The 16102-nt window shown below is 42.7% G+C and overlaps 1 protein-coding gene and 1 long non-coding RNA gene across 11 annotated transcripts in view; one reads left to right on the top strand and one right to left on the bottom strand.

The window, feature by feature from the left end:
• Positions 1–16102, top strand: part of RALYL (RALY RNA binding protein like) — a 625744-nt gene that overhangs the window by 365887 nt on the left and 243755 nt on the right. The window lies entirely within an intron of this gene.
• Positions 6084–9272, bottom strand: LOC311515802. The gene is made up of 3 exons (XR_014710233.1): positions 9136–9272; positions 6685–6795; positions 6084–6154 (listed from the first exon to the last, which is right to left on the bottom strand). It is a non-coding gene; the product is annotated as an uncharacterized lncRNA (long non-coding RNA).

The following is a 16102-nucleotide window of genomic DNA, read 5'->3' as shown; positions in this document are numbered from 1 at the left end:
ATACTATGAAATCAGGTCGAATTTATAGAAGTCGTTTTTTTAGAAATCGGTTTTATATATTCAAGTGTGTGTGTCCCCACAGAAAATGCTCTAAGTGCATTAAGTGCATTAACTCGGCGGAGCGCTTCCACAGTACCGAGGCAAGCGTCAACTTCCGGAGTGTTGCACTGTGGGTGGCTATCCCACAGTTCCTGCAGTCTCCGCTGCCCATTGGAATTCTGGGTTGAGATCCCAATGCCTGATGGGGCTAAAACATTGTCGCAGGTGGTTCTGGGTACATATTGTCAGGCCCCCGTTCCCTCCCTCCCTCCATGGAAGCAAGGGCAGACAATCGTTTTGCGCCTTTTTTCCTGAGTTACCTGTGCAGACGCCATACCACGGCAAGAATGGAGCCCACTGAGGTAACCGTCACAGTATGTCTCCTGGGTGCTGGCAGACACGGTACTGCATTGCTACACAGTAGCAGAACCCATTGCCTTCTGGCAGCAGATGGTGCAATATGACTGGTAGCCGCCATCGTCATGTCCGAGGTGCTCCTGGCCGCGTCGGCCGGGAGCACCTGGACAGACATGGGTGCAGGGACTAAGTTTGGAGTGACTTGACCAGGTCATTCTCTTTAGTCCTGCAGTCAGTCCTATTGAACCATCTTATGGTGAGCAGGCAGGCAATACGGATTGCTAGCAGTCGTACTGTACCATCTTCTGCCAGGCAGGCAAGAGATGAGGATGGCTAGCAGCCGTATTGCACCGTCTTCTGCCAAGCAGCCATGAGATGTGGATGGCTTGCAGTCCTTCTGAACCGTCTGCTGCCAGCCAAAGATGTAAAAGATAGATGGAGTGGATCAAAACAAGAAATAGACCAGATTTGTTTTGTACTCATTTGCTTCCCCCTCTCCCCTGTCTAGGGGACTCATTCCTCTAGGTCACACTGCAGTCACTCACAGAGAAGGTGCAGCAAGGTAAATCTAGCCATGTATCAATCAGAGGCCAGACTAACCTCATTGTTCCAATAAGAACAATAACTTAGGTGGACCATTTCTTATTGGAACCCTCCGTGAAGTCCTGCCTGAAATACTCCTTGATGTAAAGCCACCCCCTTTGTTGATTTTAGCTCCCTGAAGCCAATCCTGTAAGCCATGTCGTCAGTCGCCCCACCCTCCATCAGAGCAACGGCAGACAATCGTTCCGCGCCTTTTTTCTGTATGGACGCCATACCAAGGCAAGCATGGAGGCCGCTCAGCTCACTTTGGCAATTAGGAGCACATTAAACACCACAGACATTATCCAGCAGTATATGCAGCACCAGAACCTGGCAAAGCAATACCGGGCGAGGAGGCGACGTCAGCGCGGTCACGTGAGTGATCAGGACATGGACACAGATTTCTCTGAAAGCATGGGCCCTGCCAATGCATGCACCATGGTGCTAATGGGGCAGGTTCATGCTGTGGAACGCCGATTCTGGGCTCGGGAGACCAGCACAGACTGGTGGGACCACATAGTGTTGCAGTCTGGGACAATTCCCAGTGGCTGCGAAACTTTCGCATGCGTAGGGGCACTTTTATGGAACTTTGTGACTTGCTTTCCCCTGCCCTGAAGCGCATGAATACCAAGATGAGAGCAGCCCTCACAGTTGAGAAGCGAGTGGCGATAGCCCTGTGGAAGCTTGCAATGCCAGACAGCTACCGGTCAGTTGGGAATCAATTTGGAGTGGGCAAATCTACTGTTGGAGCTGCTGTGCTGCAAGTAGCCCACGCAATCAAAGATCTGCTGATATCAAGGGTAGTGACCCTGGGAAATGTGCAGGTCATAGTGGATGGCTTTGCTGCAATGGGATTCCCTAACTGTGGTGGGGCCATAGACGGAATCTATCTTGGCACCGGAGCACCAAGCTGGCGAGTACATAAACCACAAGGGGTACTTTTCAATAGTGCTGCAAGCTCTGGTGGGACGTTTCACCAACACCAACATGGGATGGCCGGGAAAGGTACATGACGCTCGCATCTTCAGGAACTCTGGTCTGTTTCAAAAGCTGCAGGAAGGGACTTTATTCCCAGACCAGAAAATAACTGTTGGGGACGTTGAAATGCCTATATGTATCCTTGGGGACCCAGCCTACCCCTTAATGCAATGGCTCATGAAACAGTACACAGGCAGCCTGGACAGTAGTCAGGAGCTGTTCAACTACAGGCTGAGCAAGTGCAGAATAGTGGTAGAATGTGCATTTGGACGTTTAAAGGCGCGCTGGCGCAGTTTACTGACTCGCTTAAACCTCAGCGAAACCAATATTCCCACTGTTATTACTGCTTGCTGTGTGCTCCACAATATCTTTGAGAGTAAGGGGGAGACATTTATAGCAGGGTGGGAGGTTGAGGCAAATCGCCTGGCTGCTGGTTACGCGCAGCCAGACACCAGGGCGGTTAGAAGAGCACAGGAGGGCGCGGTAAGCATCAGAGAAGCTTTGAAAACCAGTTTCATGACTGGCCAGGCTACGGTGTGAAAGTTCTCTTTGTTTTTCCTTGATGAAACCCCCCGCCCCTTGGTTCACTCTACTTCCCTGCAAGCTAACCACCCTCCCCTCCTCCCTTTAATCATTGCTTGCAGAGGCAATAAAGTCATTGTTGCTTCACATTCATGCATTCTTTATTCATTCATCACACAAATAGGGGGATGACTACCAAGGTAGCCCAGGAGGGGTCGTGGAGGAGGGAAGGAAAATGCCACACAGCACTTTAAAAGTTTACAACTTCAACATTTATTGAATGCCAGCCTTCTTTTTTTTTGGCAATCCTCTGTGGCTGGTTGGCCGGTGGCCCCCCTACCGCGTTCTTGGGCGTCTGGGTGTGGAGGCTATGGAACTTGGGGAGGAGGGTGGTTGGTTACACAGGGGCTGTAGTGGCAGTCTGTGCTCCAGCTGCCTTTGCTGCAGCTCAACCATACACTGGAGCATACTGGTTTGGTCCTCCAGCAGCCTCAGCATTGAATCCTGCCTCCTCTCATCACGCTGCCGCCACATCTGAGCTTCAGCCCTGTCTTCAGCCTGCCACCTCTCCTCCCGGTCATTTTGTGCTTTCCTGCACTCTGACATTATTTGCCTCCACGCATTTGTCTGAGCTCTGTCAGTGTAGGAGGACAGCATGATCTCAGAGAACATTTCATCACAAATGCGTTTTTTTTTCTTTCTAATCTTCACTAGCCTCTGGGAAGGAGAAGATCCTGTGATCATTGAAACACATGCAGCTGGTGGAGAAAAAAAAAGGGACAGCGGTATTTAAAAAGACACATTTTATAAAACAGTGGCTACACTCTTTCAGGGTAAACCTTGCTGTTAACATTACATACATAGCACATGTGCTTTCGTTACAAGGTCTCATTTTCCTCCCCCTACTGCGTGGCTACCTCTTCAACCCTCCCCTCTCCCTGTGGCTAACAGTGGGGAACATTTCTGTTCAGCCACAGGTAAGCAGCCCAGCAGGAACGGGCTCCTCTGAGTGTCCCCTGAAGAAAAGCACCCTATTTCAACCAGGTGACCATGAATGATATCTCACTCTCTCCTGAGGATAACACAGAGAGATAAAGAACGGATGTTGTTTGAACACCAGCAAACATACACTGCAATGCTTTGTTGTACAATGAATCATAGAATCATAGAATATCAGGGTTGGAAGGGACCCCAGAAGGTCATCTAGTCCAACTCCCTGCTCGAAGCAGGACCAATTCCCAGTTAAATCATCCCAGCCAGGGCTTTGTCAAGCCTGACCTTAATGATTCCCGAGTACGTGTTACTGGCCTGGAGTGGTAAAGTGTCCTACCATGAAGGACGCAATAAGGCTGCCCTCCCCAGAAACCTTTTGCAAAGGCTTTGGGAGTACATCCAGGAGAGCCGCGAATGCCAGGGCAAAGTAATCCTTTCACATGCTTGCTTTTAAACCATGTATAGTATTTTAAAAGGTACACTCACCTTCTCCGCCTGCCGGGTCCCTTCTCCGCCTGCCGGGTCCAGGAAGCAGCCTTGGGTGGGTTCGGGGGGTACTGGCTCCAGGTCCAGGGTGAGAAACAGTTCCTGGCTGTCAGGAAAACCAGTTTCTCCACTTGCTTGCTGTGAGCTATCTACAACCTCATCATCATCATCATCTACTTCTTCTTCTTCTTCTTCTTCATCCCCAAAACCTGCTTCCATGTTGCCTCCATCTCCATTGAAGGAGTCAAACAACACGGCTGGGGTAGTGGTGGCTGAACCCCCTAAAATGGCATGCAGCTCATCATAGAAGCGGCATGTTTGGGACTCTGACCCGGAGCGGCCATTCGCCTCTCTGGTTTTCTGGTAGGCTTGCCTCAGCTCCTTAAATTTCACGCGGCACTGCTTCGGGTCCCTGTTATGGCCTCTGTCCTTCATGCCCTGGGAGATTTTGACAAAGGTTTTGGCATTTCGAAAACTGGAACGGAGTTCTGATAGCACGGATTCCTCTCCCCATACAGCGATCAGATCCCGTACCTCCCATTCAGTCCATGCTGGAGCTCTTTTGCAATTCTGGGACTCCATCATGGTCACCTCTGCTGATGAGCTCTGCATGGTCATCTGCAGCTTGCCACGCTGGCCAAACAGGAAATGAGATTAAAAAGTTTGCGATTCTTTTCCTGTCTACCTGGCCAGTGCATCTGAGTTGAGAGTGCTGTCCAGAGCGGTCACAATGGAGCACTCTGGGATAGCTCCCGGAGGCCAATACCGTCGAATTGTGTCCACAATACTCCAAATTCGACACGGCAAGGCCGATTTAAGCGCTAATCCACTTGTCAGGGGTGGAGTAAGGAAATCGATTTTAAGACCCTTTAAGTCAAAATAAAGGGCTTCATGGTGTGGACGGGTGCAGGTTTACATCGATTTAACGCTGCTAAATTTGACCTAAAGTCCTAGTGTAGACCAGGGCTATGACATTTCAGATTAAAATAGCTAAAATCATTAAATTTAGGATTTTTAAAATCCCATTACAGTGAAATTGACCAAAATGGACCACGAATTTGGTAGGGCCCTAATTATGGTGTTACCAACCACAAACATTAAAAAACTATAAGTCAGACGCTAAAAATCAAGATATATTCTTAAAAAAATTGAATGGGATTTCCTTTTTTCATTTTTAATATCAGCCTTCAGATATTAGAGTTTTCAGGATGCTGTGAGATAACATTTCCCCTCAATTATGAGAGCTGGAAACTCACTTTAAAGAGAAAAAGAAAAATATTGTTCTCACAAAATCACTTGACTCAAGAAGCTATAGCTTTAAGTAAAACACCAAATCTTTTATTGTTCACATTATAAATGACTACCATTAAGGCAGGAACATGGTTGGGGCCCAGTTAATGTAAAGGGGAGTGTAACAAGATGCCGACACTTTCAGTGGAGGTTGTAGACTAAATATGGGTCTGGTCCCCATTTAGTAAGGAACAAGGGAATTCTGGGAGATGTAGGTTCGAGTGAGATTCTGAGAACTGTAGGATAAAGCCAGGTTAAAGCCATGCTGGGAAGGAGTGCCAAGGAATTGTAAGGAATAGTCTTTCTGCAGCGTGGAGAGAGGCTAGAATGGTTGTGGGGAGGAATGACTAGGGAAAATGTAAGACCTGAAGTAATTCACCCAGTTGAAGAGGGCTAGGAAGAGGCCTGTGAAGAACCACGGAGAAGGAGACCCAAAGAGGCACAAGAAGGAACCATGTTCAGTGCATTAGATAATTGTGAGCCTTGTGCTAATGAGTGAAGATTTAGACCCATAGCAGAAACAAAAGAACACAGCCTTCATTAGAGAAGAAGTGTGGGTTTGAGACATGGTATATGCACTTGCTCTCATTTAGCGCTCCCAGATTGAATCTTCCAAAGAGGGTGGGAGAAAGATGCCCTTCACTCACACATCAAGAGAAAAGATCCAGGTGGACCTAGGACAAAAGACTGTTTGGCTTGGAGTGGTAAAGGACTATTTTCTTTGTTAGGACTTTTAATTATTCCAGCAGGGGTGGACTCTTATATTTGGATGCAAAGCTAAACCACCCACCAAGAAGAGTAATACCTACCTTGAAAGCAAAAGCTGTCATTACTTACCACTGGAGGGTAATTGCAGCCAGTGAAGGGAAACTGAGGCATACTGACAACAAAAGGGTAAGCCAAATGCCTAGAGGGAAGGGGTAAAATAGTAAATGTTTTTGCCTTGTATGCAATCAAATTATATGCATGAATTATACTGTTTTCTTGGTCCTGACTGTGATAATCATTCTGAGGTTGAGAGAGCGCTTATCCACATTGGTCAAATCGTTAGTTTTTAGAACTAATAGAATATTATCAGGCCTTTAAAACTTCTGCCTGCTTTTTATAACACCTGTACTTCTATAAAAACATTGAAATAGAGCGCTAATTCTCTTTCCGATAGCATGTCTTAGGTTTATATCTCTATGCCATTAAACAGTGGGCGCAGAAGGAGAAAAGCACTTCTTTAATATCTCTGGCTCTGATATTTACAGTTCAGATTGGATTTTTTTGTATTCCTCCCTTTATATTTTTTTCTCCCTTCTCCCCTTCCTTTTTTCCATCCTTTCTTCTTTTTCCTCCATCTTTCCTTCTCTCCATGATTCAAATTAGGGAGGGACTATGACATCAGAGGCAGGGAGAAAAGGCTGATTAATGATTTCACACACACATACTCACAGTTCTTGAACAATCTCTGCAAGGTATTCAGTATGAATAGGCATTTCTTCAACATTAAGGCTTTCTAGCCATCAGGAAAATGCTTGCATGAAGATATGCATCTTGCTGTGCCTAAAAGGTGATAAGATTGGTCTCAGTCCAGCCTCTGGGGAAGCCATTTCCACACCCACAGATCCTCCACTGAGAGAATTCTGCCTACCAGGGCACTGTCAGCTGAAGTGATGTGTATGGGCATAGCTGGTGAGACACTGGGTAGAACAAGAGAGTGAAGGGGTCTGATTAACCATATCTAGGAATGAGACTATCAAAAGTGTATCCTTTTCCTGTATCACTAGTGCATGTTATGGTAGCAGCACCACAGAGCATATGGTGGCTGTTCCATTTCTGTCGCTGTAATTGGCAGTGTTTTGAAAATCATATTTACACTGTGTTGAAGGAATTGAAATGCTTGGGCATTATATAATTTGTGGAAATGATTATGGAAGAATATCCTTTCACATGTACATTGTTTGGCCTAGGTCAGTGGGCCTGATGGCAGTGTTCTGTCATGCAGAAGACTCCAGCCTGGCTTCCTCTATTCTCTTCTAATTGCCAATCTATTGGTTTCCTATGCTGGCAAGGATTGGGTGTGCTATAAGAACTAAAACTGGATAGGGAATCCATAGCGCTCTGTGAGGCATGTAGAAAATCACGCAAGTAAAATCAGTCTGGGTCATTTTGCCATTCTCAGAAAAGGAAATTGCCATTCCCATATTTGAAATCCACATGAAAATACTCCATTGGTCAAACTCTGTCCAATTTGATTTGAAATAATATAGTTTATCCATCAGCTGCCATGTTCACTTGTGTCAATATAAATTAGCCTGTCCTTTTACTATTTTCATCTTTATTGAATTTTGTTCTTGAAATATTTGTGCAATCTTGTGCCTGGAGAAGGGTTGAGAAATGAAGGATCTGAGTAGCGCAGATGTTTTATGGACTGCAAAAGCATATGTTTTTGGCTGAGCCATCTCTGACATAACAAGCAATCAGCCTACAAATAACTTCAGTCTATTGACATATTGGATTTCTATCAGCTCATATAAGATGAAAGATATCTGAGGCATTTCCTCTACTTTCCAAAAGTACATTTCATTACTCTAATATTATGCACCCAACTGAGAAATACACTGCCCACGTGGCCCAATCTTGTAAACACTTACCAGTAGGCATAGAGCTTACTGCTGTGAGTCAGCCCAATGAAGTCAGTAGTACATATAGACAGGATCAAGCCCCTAAGGAGGAAATATGTCTCCCTCACTAGCTGGTAAGACAATTTTACTAATATCTAGGAGATGTAAATATGTAGAGTGCTAATAACATGGGACATTTTAATGAGTCAGCTCTTAGTAAAGACAATGTCTTGCATCAGATAGTGTTGGAGAAGAGAAATGACTGCATTTCAAAACCTGATACCCATGTGTACTATGATAATACCACAAAGCTGCAAGCCTGATTGCTATTTAAATTGTGTCTATTCTGATGAGAGGGTCCAGTGGTCCTGCTGTGATTGTATTACATGACATACTTATAATATGAGTGTTAAGGGGATTAAAACAGGCACACGGGCATGCTGTTTTGTAAAAATATTAAAGTCATATATTTGCATATTATGCAGCTGGTTGCAAAACCATCAATCATCATATTATCTGTACGTAAAGGATGATAAATGGGTTTCATTCTAATGAGAGAATCTAATCACGTGCAGAAATGAAGAGGGCACACAGTACAAATGCTTCAGCTCCAGCAGCTATATGTTATCATTAATAATATACAGCTCTGTGTGCCTTTAAAATCTCTGCTCCACTGTTCATTTGTACACATGCATTTCTACATTCATAGCTTTGGGAAAAGGTCAGGTCACTAATTTCTCATCCGTAGCAAAATGGCAGCTCAAAACCAGGAAAAAGTTAAAAAGGTAGAATATATGAAGCCTGTCAGAAAAATACATGTATTAATATTTTGGGGTGGATTATATCTGCAGTCACAAAACATATTGTAAGTGGTTATGCATTACTTGCCTAGAGGCCGGGACAGGGATCACAGCTCGATACTATTAGGTACTTTACACACATGGAATAAAAAGAGCTGTCTGAAAGATCTACATCTCTGATGAGACAAAACAGGTAATACCACACCAAAACAAGAGAGGGGAGGAAGAGAACATAGCAGTGAAACAATCATTAGTATAATAAGCAGCAGTCACAAGCAAGCAAACAATAAAAAGCACGGATAATGCATCATAAAATGTACTTTGTTCTTTTATTTTTCCGACGGTAGTTGAGTTGTAGTAATTTGTGACTATTTTCCATAGTACAGTATTACATGTACCTAGGTACGTTTTGTGAAAATAAAATACATCTTAGCAATGCAAGGCCATACTAGAGAATCTACTATTAAATCTTTACTTACAGCTGAAAAGGAGCCACTAGTTTTCTGCGCAGGAGGAGCCACTAGTTTTCTGTGTTTCAGCATTGACTGGACTGGTGAGATTCTGCATCATTGGCTTTGTGAATTCAATCAAATATCTATGCTTCAGCATGTTCTAACTGGGGAAATTTTTGCTGTCCATAGTGGAGGTCATTAGGAGCTATGCCTGGGAAAAGACTGCAGGGTTTGGTTATTGATTGATCATTGCCAGTTGACCATATTGCTGAACAAACACAGAGGAAGATGTCATCTCTGTCCTGAATGTTTTAAAATCTAAAATCAGATAGAACAATTCAGGCACTGGGAGCTTGAGAGGAAGATAGTCTTGATCCAGTGCTGAGTTTGGTTTTGTTTTATAAATTACCCTATGTTCAAAAATCCTATTGGAAGTATGTGTTAATGTTGAGAGGGGAGGCAGTTTCAAGCAGAAAAGAAGTGAACCTGGGAGGGGAGACAAGTATAAAGAAGATGTGTGGCGTGTAGGGAGCTGGAAGGGGAATAGTCTTCATTATGGTCTCATCTGTGCAGATGTATCTCCCTCAGCTCTGGACATGGTACTTGGCCACAGCAGCCCATGCCATGCTCTGGGGGCACCACAAAGGGCAGAGACTGGGTTACCCTCTCTCATCTCTATAAACAACACCTGGATACAGCGCCTGGACCCACTGGCCAATTGCTCCCAAAGGCATAAAGGGGAGGGAGGGTTAGTGCCTAGGCTCCACACAACCTCCCCAGGACCCAACAGCTATACCCAGAGGTCCATTTCCCCCCCTCCCGCCCCCTGGATAATAGCCTTTTCCTGCTGCCAGCTACTGTGTGCAAGTGGTAGCAGTCTGTGCAGCAGTGCTGAAGGTTTCAGGTTTCAGATTCCATTGAGGATGATGCATGTTAAGGGATTTGTTACAGTTGCACAGAATGGAATTTGTTTTTTCCCTTGTTCTCTAAAACAAAAATATTCCAAAAATAAAACTAGGAAATTACATCTAAAAAAATTGTTAAAAGAAAGTTAAGGTTGCAAAGTCAAGCACTTAAAAGTTGGGAAATTCCAGAAATAAGGTTGCCTGTACAACACAAGGTGTTTCTCACTGCGTTTTGTTTCTAATAATTGTTTTGTCAAGGAGGCAGGATTTGTTCCCCCATTTAGTTGAACAGGACACAGGGCCCAACCACATCCCCTGAAGAAGAGCAGCAATCTCAGGGTGGTGTGTGGAGGGGGTGGGTGAAGCTTCTCACATCACTGTGCCTTGTAGTGGGAGTGCTATATGTTGACATATATAGAGGTGTAGGAGCCACTAACAGGAAACTGAAGTAGAGGCATTGCTGGCCGGCTGCTCTTCAGTAGAATTTTAAGAAAACTTACTCTGACAAATTTTCAATCCTGGCAGTTTTATAATTTCAAGGCTCTTTTTCAGGCCAGACCCCCAGTTAAATGGCAATTTAGATTAGTAGTATCATCAGTGATTAACCATTTGAACTTTATAGATTTACCGGTGCCTTACAGAATTTTCAAAGGTTCAGTTATATTCTGTATGGGTTCTTATACCACACTCATAACTCTAGCATCTCAATAAAATGGTAGTTAATCACCCAACTTTCCTTAGATTTTTTTTAAGTCATTGATTCTCCTAGAAGACCATAGAATGTTAAAAATGTGAAGTTTCTAGACCAAGACATTTTTGAGTGATGACATTGGTGGGGCGGCGGGGGAAGACCTTTCCAAAAAGAAATAAAACTCTCTCATTTTTCATACTCTCATCTCCAAGACACCTTGTCTGACTAGCCAACAACTTTTGCTGAGGGAGGGAGGGAGGGGAAAAAAAGGCAAAATATTATCTGGCCAGAAAACATGCAGCAAAAATTTCGGGTGAAAATTTTTTTTAGGCGGTTGGGTGTGTATGTGGGGAGGGGTTGAGGGGCAGTGACACACTTACAATATTAATTATAGTGCCGCTACTGTAGCTTCCCATAATAAACTCTGCAGACGATACAGAAAGTTTCAGAATAGGGAAGCTGGATCCATATATGGCTAAAAGGAATATCTGTAGTGATACAGAGGCATCCCATTCATCCATGTCTTGCTGATATATTTCTTCCCTCTTCTGTTGTAACATTGCAGCCATGAAACATTTATTAGTACATTGATGTATTGCTGATGTGTTACTTTCAATAGACATAAGATGCTGCAGCATATCCACAGTATTTTTTCCCACCAGCAGTGTTTTGTCCAAAATATGCGCACTTATTTCTGATTTTCATACTCCTAAATAGATTTTTGTATCCTATTTGTTTAAGGCCCATTGGTTCAAGGTTTTCATTAGAGAATGCAAGTTTAAGAATTTAAAGTGTTAAGTGTCTGCAAGTGTAGAAATTTTATAGTAGGATATAGTTGGTGGTCAACTGTGATGTGATGCTTGTTTTAGAAGAACATACATTTTCAGGTATGGGTTATTTGTATGAAGGTCAAACAGGAGATCAAGACAGCATACTATAAAGGGGAGAGCACAACTGTATAGCTTTCTTAATTAAAGAAGCAAACATTGCTGGTCATGAAGGATCCTATTTATTGCAATAGAATGCACGTTAAAATAGCATGACATCTCCGCACTGAGAAGTTGATTTGATCTATTACTTTTCACATTTAAAAGCAGAGATTGTTTTTAGCTGATACAAGTTTTATGGAGAAGCCAGGTGTATAATGATGTACTTTGCCTTCAAGGGAGATGGGGGAAGGAAGAAAACCTGCTCTTCCCTTTAAAGACTTCTTGTTTGCAGAGCATCAGCACAGGGGATAGACTCTGGCCTGTGTTGCCTGAGTCAGGAAAGATGTGGAACTGTGTGATTAAAATCGAGAGAGAGATAAGGAAGTTAGGGGAGGGGGACAAGAGTCCTAAAAACAAGTGAAAAATATGCTGGTGTGGGAGGAGAAATCAAAGATGACACTTTTTTTCTCTCTCTCTCTCTCTCTTTAATCTAGGCTAATAATAAAGGCATTGTGTCACCCAACAGTCACTCTGTGGGTCATAGCCTACCATCACAATAGCACTGGCTTAATGGTCCTTGAATTTCTGAACTTAGTATTTCCACCATTGATTTATAAAATAATATTTTTTAAAAAGTTTCCATCACATCATGTGTGCACGCTATTTGGGACTGAGGTGAAACATCCTCTGTGAGATGTAGGCACACTTAAAATAGTTTGTCTCATTCAAAGTTTACCCTGGCTATTTAGAGTTCTCATCCTGCTCCCATTGAAATTACTGAGAATTTTTGAATGGTGCCCACTCAGCACGTGCATACATGTTCTGCCTGCAATACTAACCCAGAATAGTCTTCTCTGGGCTGGATGATACCTTTTTAAAATCTTCACAGTTTACTAATGGCATTAGGGCATAACAGGAGTTCTGATTTAAAACAAAAAATGGCAGGATATGGCCACTTGATCACAACCATTTGGCTTTGTCTAGTTATTTTACCTGTTAGTTACACAATAGGGAACTTTTTTTTCATTTTAAAAACCTAGGAAATTAAATGCCAAAAATACAACAATGCAATGTAGACATCACACAGTCAATGCTCAAAAATCCTTACACCTAATATTAAGGTAAAATATGTAAGTTTTATTCTGCTTCTTTGGGAGTATGCTTTAGGATGCAGACTTTCAATCTGTGCTCATGGTCCTTTTGCTGTAGCTGTATGTCTAAGCTTGTAGGAAATAATTGTATTATATAATAGTGGCTTGTGTTTGAGAAATGCTATGTACTTGCATAATATGCATGTATAGGCAGACTAAATGAGATTATAGGCATTTTAAAAATGACATAGCTGGACGGCTAAGGTTTCACATTCAGCCTTAACTCTCAATATGAAACCCTGACTTCATGTGAATGTACTTTTTACATTTAATATTGAAGTACACATTCTACTTGTCTGTCTTTAAAGTGTATGGCTCTATAAGTTAGCAGCCAAAACCAATCTGTCAATGGGAGAAGAGTTTGAAAGTGAAGATAACACTGTCACCGAAACCACACATCTCAAGGCCCGTCATAGATATCAGTTTAATCAAGGGACTGTGACACCAATAGAGCTTCCAGGTCACACTGAAGAATTAACTATCTGGCTTTATTGGTTGCTCCTGTAACCTTTTTATATGAAGGTTTCCAGCCTATTTGACTCCAAATCCAAAACTTTGGACTGAAACTGATATGTAGTTCATTGAAATGTGAGCCAGCTGAATCATAAAACTAGCCTTTCAAATCGAACAAACCCTCTCTGGTTTGGAAAAGTCAGCCTTCATGCACACTTCTTTTTATTGCCCTTGATGTTCACAGATGGAGGACAGTTATACGACTAGAATATTGAGTGGCATCTTTATATCATCAGCTTCTTGTATGATTGTAAGTTTAGCAATGGGAAAGAAGTTGTGAATATTTGATCAGCCTCTGTGTGTTTGAAAAGCACTAGACTAAAATGAATACAAACAGAGAACATGGTTTCTGAAGAACAAAATAATTGAAATAATGTTCACTTACAACTTCACAGTGATTTGGAGGGTAAATAAATAACAAGACAATTTTAATTTTCTTCCAGGGTCAAAACCAGTCAAATGCAGTTCTGTTGTGCTCAAGGCAATAGCATATTGATGATGAGGTTGTGTTAACTAGTATATGAAACAAACCTCATAATTTTCCTAAATTGTTCTTGTAGATTCCAGAGTCCAATGTACCAAGGGAGTCGTTATTTTGTCAGTGATTTGGCTTGAGGTTCAGGTTCCTATTCGGATGGGCAATTTCTTTCAAAATAAGAACCATCCTCCAAACTTGGCTTCCCCATTTAACTAAATGAAGTCCAATCCTAAAAACTGCTGAGTATCTACAACTCTGATTGAAATTGATGGGAATTGGGAGTTGTCGATGTGTGTCACTTTAAAGATTTGGATAATTCTGTTCTGGAGGCTCTTATATTGCCTTCAGGACTGCAGTATCTCACCACATTCCAGTAGTGAGTTAAGTGATATGACTAATAGAACAAGCCATGCATAATAGATTTCTCTCATCATCTCCCCAGAGACAGAATTGTGTGTGTAGTGGAGAGTTCTTTGGGGGGAGCAGAGTTGTTTAGTTTTATACATGTTGCTGTGGGTTTATGTTATAGAAGGCCAGGGTGTAGTGGAAAGTGGGGAAGTTTGTGACCGGCCTTAGTTCCTGTGGCCAATTTTTTGTCTTGGATTGGCCACTGAGAAAGCTCTGTTTTTTGTGCAGGCAAACTTTACTCTTCTGGTTGAACATTCCATTGTGCCTGAAAAGAGCAGAGTTAGAAACTGTGAATCTGGCATTTTAGGCAATGTTTTATAAATCGTGGGCCCATGCCATTGGGGCCTTGAAGATAAAGACTGAGACCATTCCTTCTGTGTTGCCCAGTAAGAAGGACCCTACTGTGGTACCTCCATACAACACTTGGTTTCTTCTGTGCCTCCTCACAACCCCAATATGTCCCTGTATCTTTTGAGGAACTGATCACAGAGTCCATTAGGTCTGATATTTTCACTGCTAAACCTACTACATTCCAAACATGTCTTCTGTGGCACACATTGCTCTTTAGGGCTTCTTACAGGTGCCCCAGAGTACAGGAAATGTGAATATAGAATTACCGAGGGGCAGGCAGAGCTGCTGCAAGACATGTTGCTGTTCAACTTGCAATTGCTGAAAGCTGTGTTGACTTTGGAGAGGTGGTAGAGAGAGGGGGAAGATTTGGGGGCTTATTGTGAGGGTTGCAGACCAGGAAAAGAGCTGTGGGATCCAGATTAGGTTTCCAGAAGAGTTGAGGGTTGTAGTGGAATGGAACAGAGCCAGGTGACTGTGTTCAGGAGTTTGAGAGGGTAGTCTTTAAAAATTTTGAAAAAGCACTGATGTTCAAACTCATTCAAAAGAATTAACTTCATATATCATTTTTAAAGGCACAAAATTGGGTTTGGTTTGAAATGTGCTTCAATAGGTTTCTCACTCCATCAGAATTATGGTAAACTGCCCCACAAATGCAATGTGATTAGTGCCTTCCACTATGAGTAGTTTAGGAGTGAAAAATTCAACTTCTCAGAGAAAAGCTGTTTTCCAATGTTATCTTTTAGTGGTGACTGCTAAAGAGCTTGATGTGTTCTGTAGATTTTGAATTGAGTAACTGCATGGAACAATGTATTATAAGGCAAATTTCCTTTATTCCATGTGTGCCATGCCACAAGGGAGGTTCATTTTTCAGTTGTATCTACTGTTAACACTTCTTATTGGCCTTCGAAGGATTGGCATTTGTCAGAGTTGCAAAAAGTTTATGGTGGTTGTCCCAGAGAAAGTTGCATCCTTTCAGAAGAACCATGGTGATGCTTTCTATTAAGCAATCTCAAAAATAATCTCACTTTTTCTGCCCACTCTCTTCTCCACAAGGATAACAGCTACAGTGGTGACGTTTAATTAATTAGAATATTGGCAATATTCTTAACTCAGCTAATGGTGCAAAAAATAGAACCAAAGCCTGATAAATTCACAACAGTATATTTTAGCTAACTCACTCTGATGAAACACTTTGTCACTTTATATCAGGATGACCTCTTTCATTATTAATTATTATTATTAATGTAGGCTTCTATTATGACTTACAGCCATGGACTTGCATTTCAGGCAGTGCAGAGCCACACCAACTCAACAGGAGTTCCGGGAGGAATTGTGTCTGAGGAATCTCCCTGGCACATGGGGATATGCTGCCTCTTTTAAGGAGGATAAGCATATTGCACTGTCCTCTGTGACCAGCCATCTCTCCCCCACAAACCTACATGCCCCTTTGGAGTAGCTAATGTTCTTAGTATCATGCGGTTCTTACACTCAGGTAGTGCAAAGACTAATTGTGCCAAGCATTAGTGTCTTGTGAGAGGCTCCCTTTGTCCCTTATCCATTGTGAACCC

The sequence above is a fragment of the Lepidochelys olivacea genome, assembly GCF_965140295.1.
Source record: "Lepidochelys olivacea isolate rLepOli2 genome assembly, chromosome: 2".
NCBI lineage: Eukaryota > Metazoa > Chordata > Testudines > Cheloniidae > Lepidochelys > Lepidochelys olivacea.
This window is presented reverse-complemented; position numbering and strand designations above follow the sequence as displayed.